The 16,741-nt window shown below is 42.0% G+C and overlaps 1 long non-coding RNA gene across 1 annotated transcript; it reads left to right on the forward strand.

Moving 5' to 3' along the window:
• Positions 1–878: 878 nt before the first annotated feature.
• On the forward strand, positions 879–1,808 carry LOC139080501 (uncharacterized). Its single transcript, XR_011535051.1, has 2 exons — positions 879–1,000; positions 1,452–1,808. It is a non-coding gene; the product is annotated as an uncharacterized lncRNA (long non-coding RNA).
• The last annotated feature ends 14,933 nt before the right edge of the window (positions 1,809–16,741 follow it).

The following is a 16,741-nucleotide window of genomic DNA, read 5'->3' on the forward strand; positions in this document are numbered from 1 at the left end:
GTGCTCGCCGTGGCAGCCAGAGCGCAAGCCCCTCGGGTCGTCTTAGATTTCCTAGTGGCCACATTTAGGAAGTAAAAAGAAACAGGTAAAATTAACTCTAATAAAATATTTTATTTAAACACCATATCTATCATATCGTTTCAAGATGGAGTCAATGTAAAACTATTAATGAGAACGTATAATTAATCATACTTTCTCTTTGTATAGTCTTGGGAATCTGGCGCATTTTACGCTACAGCCATCTCCCATTGGATCGCTGTATTTCTTGTCCTTGCTTGTGTAGCCCACACCTGCCATCTTAGCCAGGCCTCTCTTCAGCTCCGACCCCTAGTCCTGGTCCCATAGTCTGTCACCCCAGGCGCTGTCCTATGCCTTAAAACTGCCACAGAGACAGGAACCAGTGTAACAAGACAGGGTTGTCCCCAGGGCCCTGGCCTAACAAGATAAGGCCGGTAACAAATCCTCAAGGTAAGAGTCAGATAGAGACCACCGAGATCCACATTCCATAGCCTCTGGACGCTCCTGGATTTAGGCATGCACCCTAGCACCCAGGAGTTGTCTGAAGGTGACCCTGGCCCCATTAGCAGAGTAAAAATCACACCCAGGGGGTGGAGAGCTAGCATGCTAATGATACATGGAACGCATGTGGCGGCATGTTGAACAGTGCAGGCGAGAGCACAACCCCACCTCCACATGCCATGACAAGGCCCTCCTCCCCAGGCTTTGCCTAACAAAAGCCCCACAGTCCCGCTCCCTAAGGAGCCAGTCACCTGCCCTTTCCTTTCTGCACCGGCTCCCTTGTGCCTCTCCTGTGCACAAGCTAATAAACTTTTGCTTTTCTACTCTCTTTTGTTCTCTCTGTTGATATCCATCCCAAGGGACAACAAGAATCCAATGTGCCTGTAACACCAAGACCCTGGGCTCCGCCTCTTCGGTCCCCACTGGTGCAGTCTCCCAGTGCATCATCCTCGGCCCACCTGTGTGAGCAGACAGGTGCCAGGTGAGGACTGCCAGAGACCCGGGCAGGTGCCTCAGGGCTTCGCCTGCCCCAGAGATCTGTTTTCTCTTGGGCCTTGTGGGCCGTGGGTAGTTGGGTGACAGAGGGCTTTGTGGGCCCTCCTCCTGCACACAGCACACCCAAGAGGCTATGGTCACCTGGCCCCTGGGCAGAGCACACTCAGCTGGCATGGACGAGGGCCCATGGAACGGAAATCAGCAGAGAGTTAGCCATTGATGATTAAGTAGCTAGGAACTAAAGTTTTTTCCTTTTTGCAATTACTGATTATAGCTTTTAGCTGTTTAACCTGCCCATTGTTAACTGTGCTACTTAAGCAATATGCTATCTGACTCCCACTAGGCTCCTACAGATAGCATCTCCCTGGAGCCTGGGTCTCCATGGTAATGGGTGTGTGAGCCAGTTTTCAGGAATTAGAACTCCTTGTTCACTTCAGGCAGGTGGAGACCACCAACTCATCAACCAACTCATCAACCGGGCCCATGCAGATGTCTGATAAGTGACCTGCTGTCAAGCGGCTAAAACCTCCACCCTCAGATCATGCTAACGCTGCCATTTTGTGAACATGGGTCCCATGAAGAAGCATGAAGTCTGACTACTCTTGGACAGACCATCAATCACCTAACCTCTCCTCACCTCCCCTCACCTCCAATCTCCTCTCTCCACAATTCAGGCCACCTTGCCCCCCATCCCATAAATATCCCTGAGTGGCTAGTTTCTGGGAAGCAAATTTGAGGCTCATGCTCTTGCTTCCTTGCGTGGTTGCCTTGTGAGTAAACTCTCTCTCTGCTGCAATCTCGTTGTCTCAGTGTTTGGCTTTCTGGGCGGCGGGCAAAAACGAACCTGGTTCAGTAACAGAACTTCCAGGAGATGGGTGTGCTGGTACCCAGTGAGGGGCGGGAGGCTCAGGAGGCCAGCCAGGGTCTTGGGGCAGCCCTGCTTCCCGTTTCCAGCTGATGGGCCCTCAGTACCTCCCAGCCAGCCACCAAGTGACTGTTTCAAAATGCACATACACATTGCAAATGATGCCTCCCATGCCGAGAAAAAGTTTGGTTTCTAAATCCATTGAAATTATCATAAGAAATGCCAGCAATTTGCATTCCCACCAGCAGGTTTCAAGGGCTCCAGTTCCTCCACGTGCTGAACAACACGCAGGGAACGATGCCATATGGTTACCTAAGATCTGTTAAGAGGCCGGTCCCGTGGCAAGTGTTCTTACCAGGATAAAATTTGTAAAAATTTTAAAAATTTTTATTACAGGGAAAGCAAGGGAGGTACAAAACTCTTAGATAAAATACCAACGTTTAACTTTAAACCGGTTGTAAAAGTGGCTCTAAACTCTTTTCATCCTCTCTGTGTGCGGTTTCTCACTGCTGGTGGCATCAGGACCTGACAGCATCATCAGAAAGGCGCAATCAGGACCTACACCTGGCCATTTCAAGGATGAATCTTGATGTACAGAAGTTACATTTTCTAAAACAAGTTTCACAGGGAGATTTTTTAAAAGATATTCGGAAGTTTTATGCAAAATCAATATTTTTCTTATCATGACTATATAATAATAAAGAAAATGCAAGGTATTTTTTTTTTGCTAGGCTCCAAATTATGCCATCAAAGTCCCAATTTGCCCTAATTCACCCCATGTCACGCCCCCAATAGTACCATTGTCGGTGTGTGAAAATCCTGGGCAGCCAGTGACTGCCCCAGGCCTGCTCCGCACCTGCTCTCTGCCTCCTTAACCTGCATTTTCACCCCTTTGCAGTGGATTTGCTTTCTAAACAATCAAAATTTCAACTTATCTAAATTTTGTAGCAGAATCAGGCAGGTGACTTTTAACAGAGGTGCATGCAGCCGGGGGCTGCAGAGAATGTCCGGCAACCCTTCTCTCCTCGCCCCTATTTACTTCCCAAACAGCCCGCAGGGCTGTGAGCAGGTGAACTCCCCGGGGCAGGGTTGCCATCTGCCCTGCCTCTTGTTGAGAGGCTCCTGTTGGTGTGAAACGGCACTGCCCTGGCCTGGGGTCTCTCTCGGCAAAGCAGAGAGATGTCTATTTATTTGGTGATGCTGTGAGTTTTTGAGGGCTGAGCACTTCCCTTGAAGCCTGCCGTCCAGGCCTCACTGAGATGGGAGGCCCGAGAAGGAGCCGGGCGGAGGGAGACAGCAGCATCGCATTACTCGGTCAGGGTGCAGCTTGTCTACTGTCTCTCACACATGCGGACAGACGCTGCCACGATGTGCAATTTGAAATATATGACGCTCGAAAGAGAACGAATGGAAGCGGAAGTGAACTTCTGGGTGTAAAAATAGGAAAAACGTGAGAGGCAGGACGCCCCTAAGCCACAAAGGCGATTCCCCGCAGGGTCTGCAACACGTCAGCTATGGTCTTCAGAGCTCACCGTGCAGACAGAGGTGTTACCAGTGTGGACACCGCACAGAAGGTAGGTCCCTTCCCAGTAGTTGTCAGAGAGCACGCCGTCTACACTTCGAGGGAGGGGACGGTCCTGGGGGGGCTCCGGATTCCCAGGGCGAGCAGCTGCCCCAAATCCCTGGTCGGAGCGAGGCAGAGGATGAGCGCACAAAGCACAGGACACACACAGGGTCTGCCCTGGATGAGCGGGAGCTGGGACGCGCCTCGAGCCGGAGCTCAGCCCACAGCAGCGCTCGCGCGGCGCCTGCGTCTTCCGGTCCATCACGGACACGGCGCGCCCTTCGGGCCAGCGCTGCGCAGGCGGGTGGGCGCGGGGCGAGGCCGGGGCGAGCCCGGGGGGTGGGGGTCCGCGGGGCCGGTGGCCGCACGGGGGGACGGCCTCGCTGCGCTCGGACGAGCGGGGGCTGCGTCTCCGCGCTCCGTATCGCTGCCTCCCCGTGTGTCTGTGATGAAGTCGACGGACGGCAGAGCCCGGGCGGTGGAGCCGCGTGTCCTCAGCTGCCCGCCCCTCGGTCCCCTTCCTCCGTCCTCCCTCGCCCCCCTGCAGGCGCCAGATCTGGCCAGAGCTGGGGGGCACTGACCCCTGGGGTCGCGCGTCTGCCGTGGGCAGAGGGCAGGGCTGTGGGCAGGGGCGCTCGCGGCTCAGAGCCGGGGACGGGGTCCTCAACTCCCCCTCCAGCGCTCCCCAGTCCGGCTAGTTTTGTCTCTACTGGTGGCTGGAGGCGAACCGACAAACAGAGCTGTGTCATTTCAGTAATTCTGCATACAAGTTAAACGCTCTGATGGTTGCGTTTAAAACTGCATTGCACGGTATAAAGACAAATGGTAAAATTCATGCTAATAATTGACATTTTCAGATTTCCTTAGAACAATGATAAATAGCAAATAAAAAGATATCAGGACAAGCTGAGAGACAGCGATGGCAGAAGGCAGAAAAGGCTGTGAACGTCTCTTTCACAGCACTTTTTTCCTGCCTTTTGAACAAGGGGCCTGCGTTTCACACTGGTCCAGGACGTCCTGACATGGAGTTCTGGCCCGTGTGTCCACTGACGGAGACACTCCCTCAGCGCACACTTGTGCGCAAGAAAGGGGGCTGAAGATGGCTTCAGGAGCTGCGTATTAAGAGGTGCAGATTCACAGAGAGAAGGGCCTGAAGGGCGGCATGTCAGACGTCGCAGCACCAATCCAACAATCAAAAGCATTTCAGAACTCAACGCTTTGCCTGAACCAGGATTGGAGCTAAAGGAACTTCTGAGAGGGCGAGCTTCACTTAACGTTGTTTGCAAATGAAAATAGTTTCAAAATGAAAACAGGTTTTTTTGATTCAAAAAGTAACACAATCCAAGTGTCATTGACGGATGAATGAATAAGCAAAATGTGGTCTATCCATAGAGTGGAATATTACTCAGCCTTCAGAAGGCCACAGTGTGGGTGGATCTTGAGGACATGGTGCTCAGTGAAATAAGCCAGTCACAGAAAGACGAATACTGTATGATTCCACTCACATGCGGTATCTAGAGCAGTCAAATTCATAGGGATAGAAAGTGGAATGGTGGCTTCCAAGGGAGGAGGTTGGGGAGTTAGTGTTGACTGGGGACAGAGTTTGTTTGGGAAGATAAGAAATTCTGAGGATGGGTGGCGGTGATGGCTGTGCAGCAATGAATGTTCTTAATGCCTCTGAACTGTACACTAGAATGGGTAAGACGGCAAATTTTATAGTATGTGTATTTTACCAGGAGAAGAAACAGGAGCACCTACTCACTATAAAAATGAAAAGCAGAGGCCAAAGGAGAAGCTGCAAGTGGAAGGCTGCAGGTGGGAAGGACGGGCAGGAAGTGCCCATGCAGTCCCACCTGAACCAGCCAGGCCACAGGATGCTGCAGAACACCCACCTGTCAGTCTCCCTTGGCCCCGGGGCCCCAGGCAGGGCGATGGGGGCTGCTGGAGATGCCATCGCTGCAGGGAGGGTCTCGCACAATGAGGCTCGTGCCACTGTTCAGAAATAACTTACACAATTCCGAGTGTTTAAAGACATGGGCGTTGGCCGTGCTCATCCACACAGGGGCCCAGATATGCGGTTCCCAGGGCCTGAGAGAAGACCTGCCTCCAGCTCTCAGCTTTCCCAAAAGACGATTTCCTCACAGCCACTCTCTCTGGGAGGCAGCCTCCAGGGGACTGTGAAATCACAGAGTAGCAAGGGTCTTCAGAGAACAAGAGAAGAGCACAGCTAAGGTGACGTGCTGGGACGGCTCCAACTCCTCCTCTGGTCTCAAAAGGCTAACTTTATAAGAAACTGTCAAACTGACTTCCAAAGCATCTGTACTGTTTTATTTCCCCACCAGCAATAGATGAGCACGCCAGTTGCTCCACCTGCTCATCAACACTTGGTATTGTCAACCTTTTAAATTTTAGCCACTGAGTGGGTATATAGTAGTATCTCATTGTGGTTTTGATTTGCATGTGCTTAACCTGCACGTTAAGCATATTTTCTGGTTTTGCATACTTCATTTTATGAACTGTCTGTCCAAATATTTTTCCCGTTAAAAAAATTGAGTCATCTTATTATTGACTAGTAAGAGTTGTTTATGTATCTAGGTACAAGTCCATTGTCAGAAATATGTATTAGATATTTTCTCCCAGTCTGAGGCTTGCTTTCTTGTTTTCTTCATGAATCTTTCAAAATGCAGAACTTTTCATTTTGAAGTCCAATTTATCTTTTTTTTTTTAAGATTGGCCCTGAGCTAACATCTTTTGCCAATCTTTTTTTTCTTCTTCTCCGCAAAGCCCCCCAGTACATAGTTGTATATTCTAATTGTAGGTCCTTCTGGCTCTGCTACGTGGGACGCCACCTCAGCATGGCCTGATGAGCTGTGCCAGGTCCACACCTGGGATCCGAACTGGCAAAACCCTGGGCTGCCAAAGCAGAATGCATGAACTTAACAACTCGGCCACGGTGCTGGCCCCCAATTTATCATTTTTTTAAAAAATTGTGCTGTCTGTCTCTATTCTTTTTTTGGTTACTTTTACGATTTTTGTTTCTTATCCCTGGTTTTAAGTATTTTCTCTATAATATGTCTTGTGGTTTTCTTTGTGTTTATCTTTCTGGGAGATTCATTGAGTTTCTTGGATCTGTATGTTTATACATTTTATCAAATTTGGAAAATTGTATCATTAAATTTTTTCTGCACTTCCCTTCCCCTTTTTGCTTGGGTTTCCAACTGCACATGTTGGACCACTGGATGGTCCCCCTGGTGCATTAACCTTCTGCTCATTGTTTTTCAGTGTTTTTCTCTCTGTGCTTTATTTTGGATAGCTTCTTTTGCTATATCTTTAAGTTCATTGACCTTTTCTGCTTCAGTTTCTAATCTGGTGTTAATACCACTTAATTAAATTTTTATCTTAGCTATCGTATTTTTCATCTCTAGAATTTCCATTTGGGTTTTTTTAAATCTCTTTCATATCTTCCACTTCTCTCCTCATTAGGTTTGTGTGTTCCGCTACATTCTTGAGCATATTGAACGTATTTATAATAACTTTTGTGCTATTGTGTGATAAATCCACCATCTGTCATTTCTAGGTTTGTTTCTATTGATTGACTTTTTTCTTACCACGTTTCACGTCTTCTTGCTTTAGTGCACGTCTAGTCAATTTTATTGGATGCCAGTTATTGTGAATTTTAGATTGTTAAATACTAGGTTTTGTTATATTTCTTTAAAAAGTGTTGGACCTATTTTCAGTCCTGATTGGTTCTTTCGAGGCTTGTTTTGAAGCTATTTTAAGGCAGGCTTAGGCTAGTGTTTCCTGTGGGGCTGGCTTCACCCTGCTGCTAAGGCAATCTACTGATCACGCACGTAAGGTCTCTCCACCCTGACTACAGGGAATATGAACTACTCCTAGCCCCGTGTGAGCTCTGGAAATTACTCTGCTGAGAGCTCCCCAGTACCTCTTCTTTCCCCAGGATTTACTCTTTGCAAACTAAGGATTTTTACCTTGGTCATGAACAGATGGTTTCCACCTGAAGACCTAAGAGAACCCCTATGAGGATTTCTGAGCTCTTTGCCTGTGTGCCTTCCTCCTATTCAGTACTCTGCCTGGCAAGTTTTAACTGCCTCAGCCTCCCCAGGCTATCTCTGCCTCCTCAACACCATGAAACCAGCTGGCCCAGTTTCCCCACCTGTGCCAGTGTCACAAAATGCCTCAGGCAGAAATCTAGGTTGCTGGAAGGGCTCATCTGCCTTGGTTCCCTCATCTTAGGGATCACAGTCCTGCATTGTCTGTTGTTCAACATCTAAAAACAATTTTGTGTAGTGTGGTTATTTTGCAGATGGTTTGTTTAATATAGTATGCCTAATTTTCTAGCTGTTACAGCAGAAAGACAAGTCTGGACGCTGTTATTTCCTCACAGCCAGAAGTGAAAAATTTAGTTTTATATTTAAAAATAATTTTTTCTTAATTATAAAAATAACAAATATTCATTCTAGAAAATTTAAGAATTACAAGTAGACACACACAAAAATAAAATAAAAATTACACACACCACAAAAAATAATCACTAGCATTGTGGTATACACCTTTCTGTTACAGTCCCTATGAACATATGTGTATGTTTGTGAGTGTGTATATGTATGTTTATATACTAGGGTTTTTTAACAAAAATAGGATAATATTGCATGCACTATTTTATACTCTGATTTTTTCATTTCATATTATATCATAAATGTGTTTCCATGTCACTACGGTCAAGACCATCCATCTCACGTCTTTACTTACACCCTCTCCTTCCTTCCTGACTCCTGCTCTTTCCCCCTACTTCTCTGTAGTCTGTTCCCACTGCTAGTGCCATCCCAGGCATTGTGTGGTGCACAGAGGAAAGAGAGGTCATGTTCTCCGTGCTTGAGAAATTCAATATCACACCGAGGAGAGAGACATAAATGTCGTGTCTGTCTAGAGAACTGTGTGTAGACAAGTACTTTGTAGAGTGAGGTTGGTTGTGTAAGTGTAGAGTGGATACAGAAATGGAAAAGATTGTTAAAAAAAATGAGTCACAGGCCAAAAGAAAATTAACCCTGAGGCTCAAAAAGTTCACCTCTTTAGAGCTTTACAGTATTGGAGTGATGTAATAAGTCATCAGTTTGTGGGATTCTTAAAGCTTTGAGTGATTTGCTATGTAGTTTTCCTCTCTCTTCATGGAAAAGATTGTTTTTCCTCACATGAGCTTCAAAATCTGCCATGATCCTGTTGCTAAAGATATTTTTAGTCAAAAAATATTTTTTTAGTCAAAAGTTTTTTTAGTCAAAAAAAAAATTCATTATCCTACTAATTCATTCACTTAAAACACAAGGTGGATGGGCCAGCCTGGTGGCACAGCGGTTAAGTTTGCACGTTCTACTTCGGTGGGCTGAGGCTCACTGGTTCGGATCCCAGGTGCGGACCTAAGCACTGCTTGACAAGCCGTGCTGTGGCAAGTGTCCCACCTGTGAAGTAGAGGAAGATGGGCACAGGTGTTAGCTCAGGGCCAGTCTTCCTCAGCAAAAAGAGGAGGATTGGTGGTGGACATCAGCTAAGGGTTAATCTTCCTCAAAAATAATAACACACAAGGTAGAAGACAATCTATCCTGTTTGCTAGAGTATTTTGATAACACACAGTTGTTAGGACTCCTAAAAGTGTGAATATGAGAATTTTACTTGTAGGATGGTAATCACAGGAGGTAAATTAACTATAATAAAAATTAACTGCCCAATTATGTGGAAGGTAAAGTAAGGTGAAGGGTTAATATTTAGAAGTCTTTCCTTCAGACATATTCTTTAATATGCCAATTAAGTCAAATTTCTGTATTTTTTGTGATAGTTAATTTCATATTTTTAATCTACAATAGATATTCATATTTACAAATTACAAAAATTCAACTTTAAAAATATGTACAGGTCTATTTCTAAGCTCTCTTTTCTGTTCCAATGGTCCATCCATAAACTAATACCATCAAGCTGGGTTGATTACTATAGGTTTGTAAGTCTTGATATTGGGCAAGTCCCCACTGTATTGTCCTTCATGAGTGTCTTAGCTATTCTTGGCTCTTTGCCCTTCCATAGAAATTTTATAATTAACTCATCAAATTCTGCAAAAATCCTTCTTGGGATTTTGATTAAAATCATATTGGATCTAGAAATCAATTTCAGGAAAAATAACATCTTTATGATCTTGAGTCTTCCAGTCATGAATATATTTCTCTATTTTAAGGTATACTTTAATGGTTTTCAAATAAGTTTCAAAATCTTCTCCATAGTGGTCTTGCAAATAATTCTTTAGGTATATTCAGGATTACTAGAGATGCATCAAATACATTTTTTTGCCAAATACCAAACAGTCAAGTGTCAAAACAGATATTTGGCCAAAGCCATGACCAATATTTATTTAGAAAACTAAAATACTTGGAACATATGGATAAATATAAAGGTTTTTCAGAAAATTTATTTTATGAAAAAATATTTCAATTTTTATACTGCAATTTTAAGTTTGATATTATGATGCAGAAACCATCAGTTCTCAGAGCTGACAGCTGTTAGATTACTCCTGCAGTTACTACACTGCACAGTTGTAGTGTTCTCACTTTCAGATGAGGTGAAGAGAAAAGCAAGATATTTTTGAGGTGTATCATTTTCTTCTCTAAAACTTTCATTTTCATATTGTTTGTCTACTAGATCTTTTCTTACTAGAAAAATTTTGAAGTGACAAAGATAACAATATACTTTTCATTTATCTTCATGAGATGTGAAGGATTCCCAGACAGTAATTTTTCTCCAAGATCTCATGGTTTAAATGAAATTAAGTAACTGAAAATAAATGCAGGTTTTACAGATTATTTTGTTTAATGTAATGGGTGCTAGTATGCCAAGCAATTCTATGATTACTAGAATAATTGCATAATCTAATTCTTAGTATTATGCTTGTATAATTACAGAAAGTTTTAGGAACATTTCTTCGTTCAAAAATGACATAATGTTCTTTCCAAATTTGTCGAGCTAATGCATTCTCAATATTCCTATTAACTTGCAGTCTTTTCCTTTATTTATTTAGCTATTTGGAAGCCCTTCATCGTTGTTTTTCTACATAAAATTAACTGCTTTCACAGCCATCGTTAATTATTGCAGAATTTTACTCCTGCAATAGTAAATGTACCATTATACGACAACCAACATTTCAACATGGAAAGAAGCTAAGAAGATCTTCCCTCCAAGTTACATATAGAATGTTTACCTATATTTGTAAAGTAAATATTTAGATATTAAAAATGAAACCCAACAGCATGCTTTGTCTGTATTACTGATAGTAATCTGCACAGTGTTGTGACCATACATGGGCTAAGGGATTCGAGGAATGTATCAGACATTTGACCACCCCCCACCCAAAGCCAAAGCCAAACGGCAAGCTTGACCCAAAAACAGAGGTTGAAGATCAACTTCAGCACTAGGTACTGGATAACTTTTTCTTAATTGCTATTATAAATGGCATTTTTAATAAATTACACTTTCTATATATTGTTACTATGTAGAAATGCAATTGAGTTTTGCATATTGATTTTATATCTAACAACTTTGCCAAATTTTATCCTTAATTTTAATACTTTGTGCATTTTGGGGCCATTTTGAAGACCACCATACTGCTGTGAATAATGACAATTTGTCTTTTCTTTGTATTGCTTTTTCTTTCGTATAAGAGCCTCAACAATGTTGGGTACAAGTAGGGCTAGCAGGCATCTGTCTTGTTTCTACTTTTTAAAGAGAAAGCTTTCAACATTACTTTACTAGTTAGGAAGTTTGCTGAGTCTTTCAGAGATACTATGAAAACAAAACTGTAAACCCCATATTTCTTTTCTGTCCCTCTCTCTCTCTCTCTCTTTTTTTTTGTGGGGAAGATTGGCCCTGAGCTACATCCATTGCCAATCTTCCTCTTTTTGCTTGAGGAAGATTGTTGCTGAGCTAAGATCTGTGCCAATCTTTATTTTATGTGGGATGCCACCACAGCATGGCTTGATGAGTGGTGCTAGGTCTGTGCCCAGGATCCAAACCTGCAAACCATGGGCCACCAAAGCAAAGTGTGTGAACTTAACCACTATGCCACCAGGCCAGCCCTTAAACCACGTATTTCTTGATTCCACAAGTCCCATTTTCAACAAGTTCCACATACTTAGATTCGACCTCGCTCAAAAAATCAAGTGTATACCAGATGAGGAGCCTCTTACTAGTATTTGTTAGCAAGAACCTGAGGAAGATGAGGACTATTGACTTAGGTAGGAGAAGAAATCAAAGACAAGGTTTGCAAATATTTGTGAGGCATTTGAAGATGCCAAGAATGTAAATCTTTATTTTTTATTTTTAAAACATTGTGGTGAAGGGGCTGGCCCCGTGGCCGAGTGGTTAAGTTCGCGCGCTCTGCTGCAGGCGGCCCAGTGTTTCGTTAGTTCGAATCCTGGGCGCGGACATGGCACTGCTCATCAGACCACGCTGAGGCAGCGTCCCACATGCCACAACTAGAAGAACCCACAACGAAGAATACACAACTATGTACCGGGGGGCTTTGGGGAGAAAAAGGAAAAAATAAAATCTTTAAAAAAAAAAAAAATTGTGGTGAAATACACTTAACTTAAAATTTACCATATCTGAGAAATCATTGCCAAATCCAAAATCATGAAACTTTCCCCTATGTTTTCTTCTAAGAGTTTTATAGTTTTAACTCTTCCATTGAGGTCTTTGATGCATCATGAGTTAGTTTTTGTATAAGACATAGGTTAGGATCCAACTTCATTCTTTGGCATGTGGATATCCAGTTTTCCAGCACCATTTGTCAAAAAGACTGTTCTTTCTCCCATTTAATGGTCTTGGCACCCTTGTTGAAAATCATGTGACCCTATATGTGAGGGTTTGTTTCTAGGCTCTCTCTTCTGTACCATTGATCTATGTGTCTGTCTTTTTGGCATCCCACACTGTTTGGATTACCGTAGCTTTGTAGTAAGCTTTGAAATCAGGAAGTGTGAGACCTCCAGCTTTGCTCTTTTTCAAGATTGTTTGACTATTTAAATTTTGGGATGGATTTTTCTATTTCTGCAGAAAACGTCATTGGGATTTTGACAGGGATTGCACTGAATCTGTAGGAGAATGTAAATCTTAACTCAAGTTGGGGTCAAAGTCCTTTTGTGTCAACATTTATACCTGTTCTCTACAAATTCCTTTTTGTGTCATCTAACCTCCTGTGGAACAGAACGATCTTGGGCCATACACACTAATTGCTTGTCTTGGGAAACTGCGTTTTCTGTAACCTCACTTGTCTACAAGGAGATTTGTAGCCGTTTGGTGATGAGAAAGCTTCAAGACCTTTGTTTGGCTTTCTCACTTCAAGCTTGATTACAATACATTGATAACTCTTACAGATTCAGTTCTTAAAAGCACACGTGACAAATTTCTATTTATACTCTTTAGCAAGTAAAGGAAGTTCCCATCTATTCCAAGGTTACTAAGAGTTTTTTTTGTATCATGAATGGGTGTTGAGTTTTATCAAAATTTTTTGCATTTATTGAGATAATCATATGAGATTTCTCTCATTTAACTTATAAAGGTGGTAGATTACATTAATTGATTTTCTATGGGAAAGCATTTTGCAGTCTTAGGATAAATCTAATGTGTTCATGACAATTAACTTTCTTTTGTAGTGCTGGATTCTGTTGCTGACATTTTGTTTAGGATTTTGCTTCTGTGTTCATAAGTGATGGGGTAGCTAGTCTTAAAAGATGACTCTGTTTTCAAAGATAAACCACATCTCCCAGAATTTATGCCCTTGTGTAGGCACCTTCCCTTCAAATTTGGACCAGTCCTGTAGCGCAGTTTAAACGATAGCCACAGCAGAATTAATGCTGCGCTAGTTCTGGGCATAGAATTAATGCTGCGCAGCTGGTTCTGGGTATAAGTCTCAGAAAGGCCTGGTAGGTTCCTCTCTCTCACTTTTGAGAACTCTCAGATGCCATGTAACAAGTCTTGCTAACTTGCTGGAGAAACCACATGGAAAGGCCATGTTGGAAGTAGAAGTTCTGAGGCCATGTGGAGAGAGACTCAGTCATCTCTGCATCCCAGTTGAGCTCAACCTTCCAGATGTCACCACCCAGGCACCACATCTATGGTGAAGCCATCTTGGACGTTGCAGCCCACGTGAGCCCTGGGACGACTACACCCCAGTAACCTCACATGGAGTAGAAGAGCCACCCATGTGGGTCCTGTCAACCCCAGAATAAGAAAAGGTAATAAACGTTTGGTTTTTAAGCCATCACGTTTTGGAGAGGTTTGTTATGCATCAGTATACAACCCAAATACTGTTTTAGTTTGGATTTTGTATCAAAATTAAATCAGCTTCATAAAATGAGTTGGGAATATTTCCCTTTTTTCTGTTTCCTCAAGAATATGTGTAAGGTTGGAATTCACTCTTCCTTGTGTGTTTAGTGGAATTTATCTGTAAACTTCCTGGCTCTGGTGTTTACTTCGTGGGCAAATTTTTTAACAGTTGATTCTATTTATTTATTGATTAAATCTGTGGTTCTCAAGCTGAGCACCAAGGCTCTGCAATGTGCTGTAGGAAAGTCTTAGGGTGCAGAAGATTTTTCAATTTTAGGGGAAAGTACTCAGACCTGGCATGTGTTGGACACTGCACCAACTTCTAACTCGAGGAAGTTCATGGTTTCAACATCAGGTCTCAGTATATTCCTATCAATGACATATCTCTATGGAGCTGGTTTTAGGTGGGTGCTCTGATCAAAAAGCATGCAGAAATCAGTGTGTTGGTGTTCAATCTGACTGCACAGTTTGACCAGCTGAGTAGTGACCAGTGGGCACCCGCATCTCAATAGTAAGTAATTGTGGTTATTTAAGAAAGTATAAACTATTACTTTTCTCTTTCAATTTATGTGTATTTCTTTTTCAATTGGCAAATAAGTTGTTAGGACATAATATGTGCTTTCCCTCTGTTATCTTTGTCCACCTGCTAGAGGTTTATAAATTTTGTTGACCTTTTCAAGGAACCACCTTTTGATTTTATTGATATTCTATGTTGACTTTCTATTTTCAATTTCATTGATTTCTGCTCTTTTTATTTTCTTCTTTCTACTTCCTTTGGGTTTATTTTGCTCGTATTTTTTCTCATTTCTTAAGGTGTAAGCTTTGATTATTCATTTGAGAACTTGCTTTATTTCTAATATAAGTATTCAATGCTGCAATTTTCCCTCTAAGCACTTTTTCAGCTGCATCCTACAAATGTTATGTTGTATTTTAATTTTCATTATTTCAAAATATTTCCTAATTTCCTGTGAGACTTTTTCTTTGACCAATTGATTATTTAAAAGTATGTTTTTTAGTTTCCAAATGTTTGGAGATTTTTCTGTTATATTTTGGGTTTTTATTTCTAGTGTAATTCCATTATGATCTGAGAGCACATTTTGAATGATATCAATTCTTTTAAGGTTAAGTATTTTTCCCCACAGTGGCTGCACCATTTTACACTGCCCCGAACGATACAGGAGGGTTCCAGTTTCTCCACATCCTCGCCTACACTTCTTGTAGTTTTATAGGTATCCTAGAGGATTCGGTGTGTCTTGTTGTGGTTTTGATTTGCATTTCCCTGATGACTAAGGATGTTGAGCATCTTTTCGTGTGATTATTGGCCATTTGTATACCTTCTTTGGAGAAATGTTTATGCAAGTCCTTTGCCCATTTTTGATTGGGTCCTTTGTTATTTTAGTGTTGAGTTGTAGTTCTTTATATATTCTGGATATTAAACCCTCCGCAGATATATGATTTGCAAATGTTTTCTCCCATTCTATAGGTTATCTTTTCATTTCTTGATGTCCTCTGATACACAAAACATTTTTAATTTTGATGAAGTCAAATGTACCCATTGTTTCTTTCGCTGATCATTCTTTTGGTGTCATATCTGAGAATCTGTTGTCAAATCCAATGCCATGAAGATTTACCCTGATATTTTTTTCCATTAAGAATCTTATGGTTTTTGTTCTTATATTTAGGTCGCTGATTCATTTTGAGTTAATTTTTATATCTGATATGAAGCAGAGATCCAAATTCATTCTTTTGCATGCAGAAATTTGGTTTTCCCAGCACCATTTGTTGAAGACTGTTCTTTCCCCATTGAATGGACTTGGCACCCCTGTCAAAAATCATTTGGCTGTAGGTGTATGGATTTATACCTGGACTCTCAATTCTATTCCATTAGTCCACATGTCTATCCTTATGTCAGTACCATACTGTTCTGGTTACTGTAGCTTGTAGTAAGTTTTGAAATCAGGAAGTGTGAGTCCTCCAGCTTTGTTCTTCCTTTTTCAAGGTTATTTTGGTGTTTAGGGGCCCATTACAATTGCATGTGAATTTGAGGATCACCTCTTTCATTTCTGCAATAAAGGCTGTTAGAATTTTGATAGGGATTGCATTGAACTCTAGATTACTTCAAATAGTATTGACATCTTAACAATATTAAGTATTCCTACCTATGAACAAGTGAAGTCTTTCTATTTATTTAGGTTTCTTCATTTCTTTCAGCAATGCTTTGTAGTTTTCAGTGTACAGATCTTTCACCACCTTGGTCAAATTTGTTGCTAGGTATTTTATTCCTTTAGATAATCTCTAAACAGAGTTACTTTCTTAATTTCCTTTTCAGGTTGTTTATTACATGTGTACAGAAACACAACTGCTTTTTGTGTGTTGATCTCATACCCTGCAACTTTGCTGAATTCTTTCATTAGCTTTGGTAGCTATCTTGTGCATTCTTTGGGATTTTCTATATATGGGATTATGTCATCTGCAAATAGTGATAGTTTTACTTCTTCCTTTCCAGTTGGAATGCCGTTAATTTCTTCTTCTCTTCTAATTGCTCTGGCTGTGATTTCTAGTAAAATGTTGAATAGCAGGGTTGAAAGTGAGCATCCTTGCCTTGTTCCTAATCTTGGGGGGAAAGCTTTCAGTCTTTCTCCATTGAGTAGGATGTTAGCTGTGTTTTTTATAAATGCCCTTATCGTGTTGAGGAGGTTCCCTTCTATTCCCAGTTTTTCTGAGTGTTTTTATCATGAAAGTGTGTCGGATTTTTTCAAATGGCTTTTCACATCAATTTAGGTAATCATATGGCTTATTCCCTTTGTTCTTTGATGTGGCGTGTCATATTGATGGATTTTCATATGATGAACCACCCTTGCATTCCTGGGGTAAGTCCCACTTGCTCATCGTGTATAATCCTTTTAATATTATCTTGGATT

Source organism: Equus przewalskii, chromosome 30, assembly GCF_037783145.1.
Source record: "Equus przewalskii isolate Varuska chromosome 30, EquPr2, whole genome shotgun sequence".
NCBI classification, from domain to species: Eukaryota; Metazoa; Chordata; class Mammalia; order Perissodactyla; family Equidae; genus Equus; species Equus przewalskii.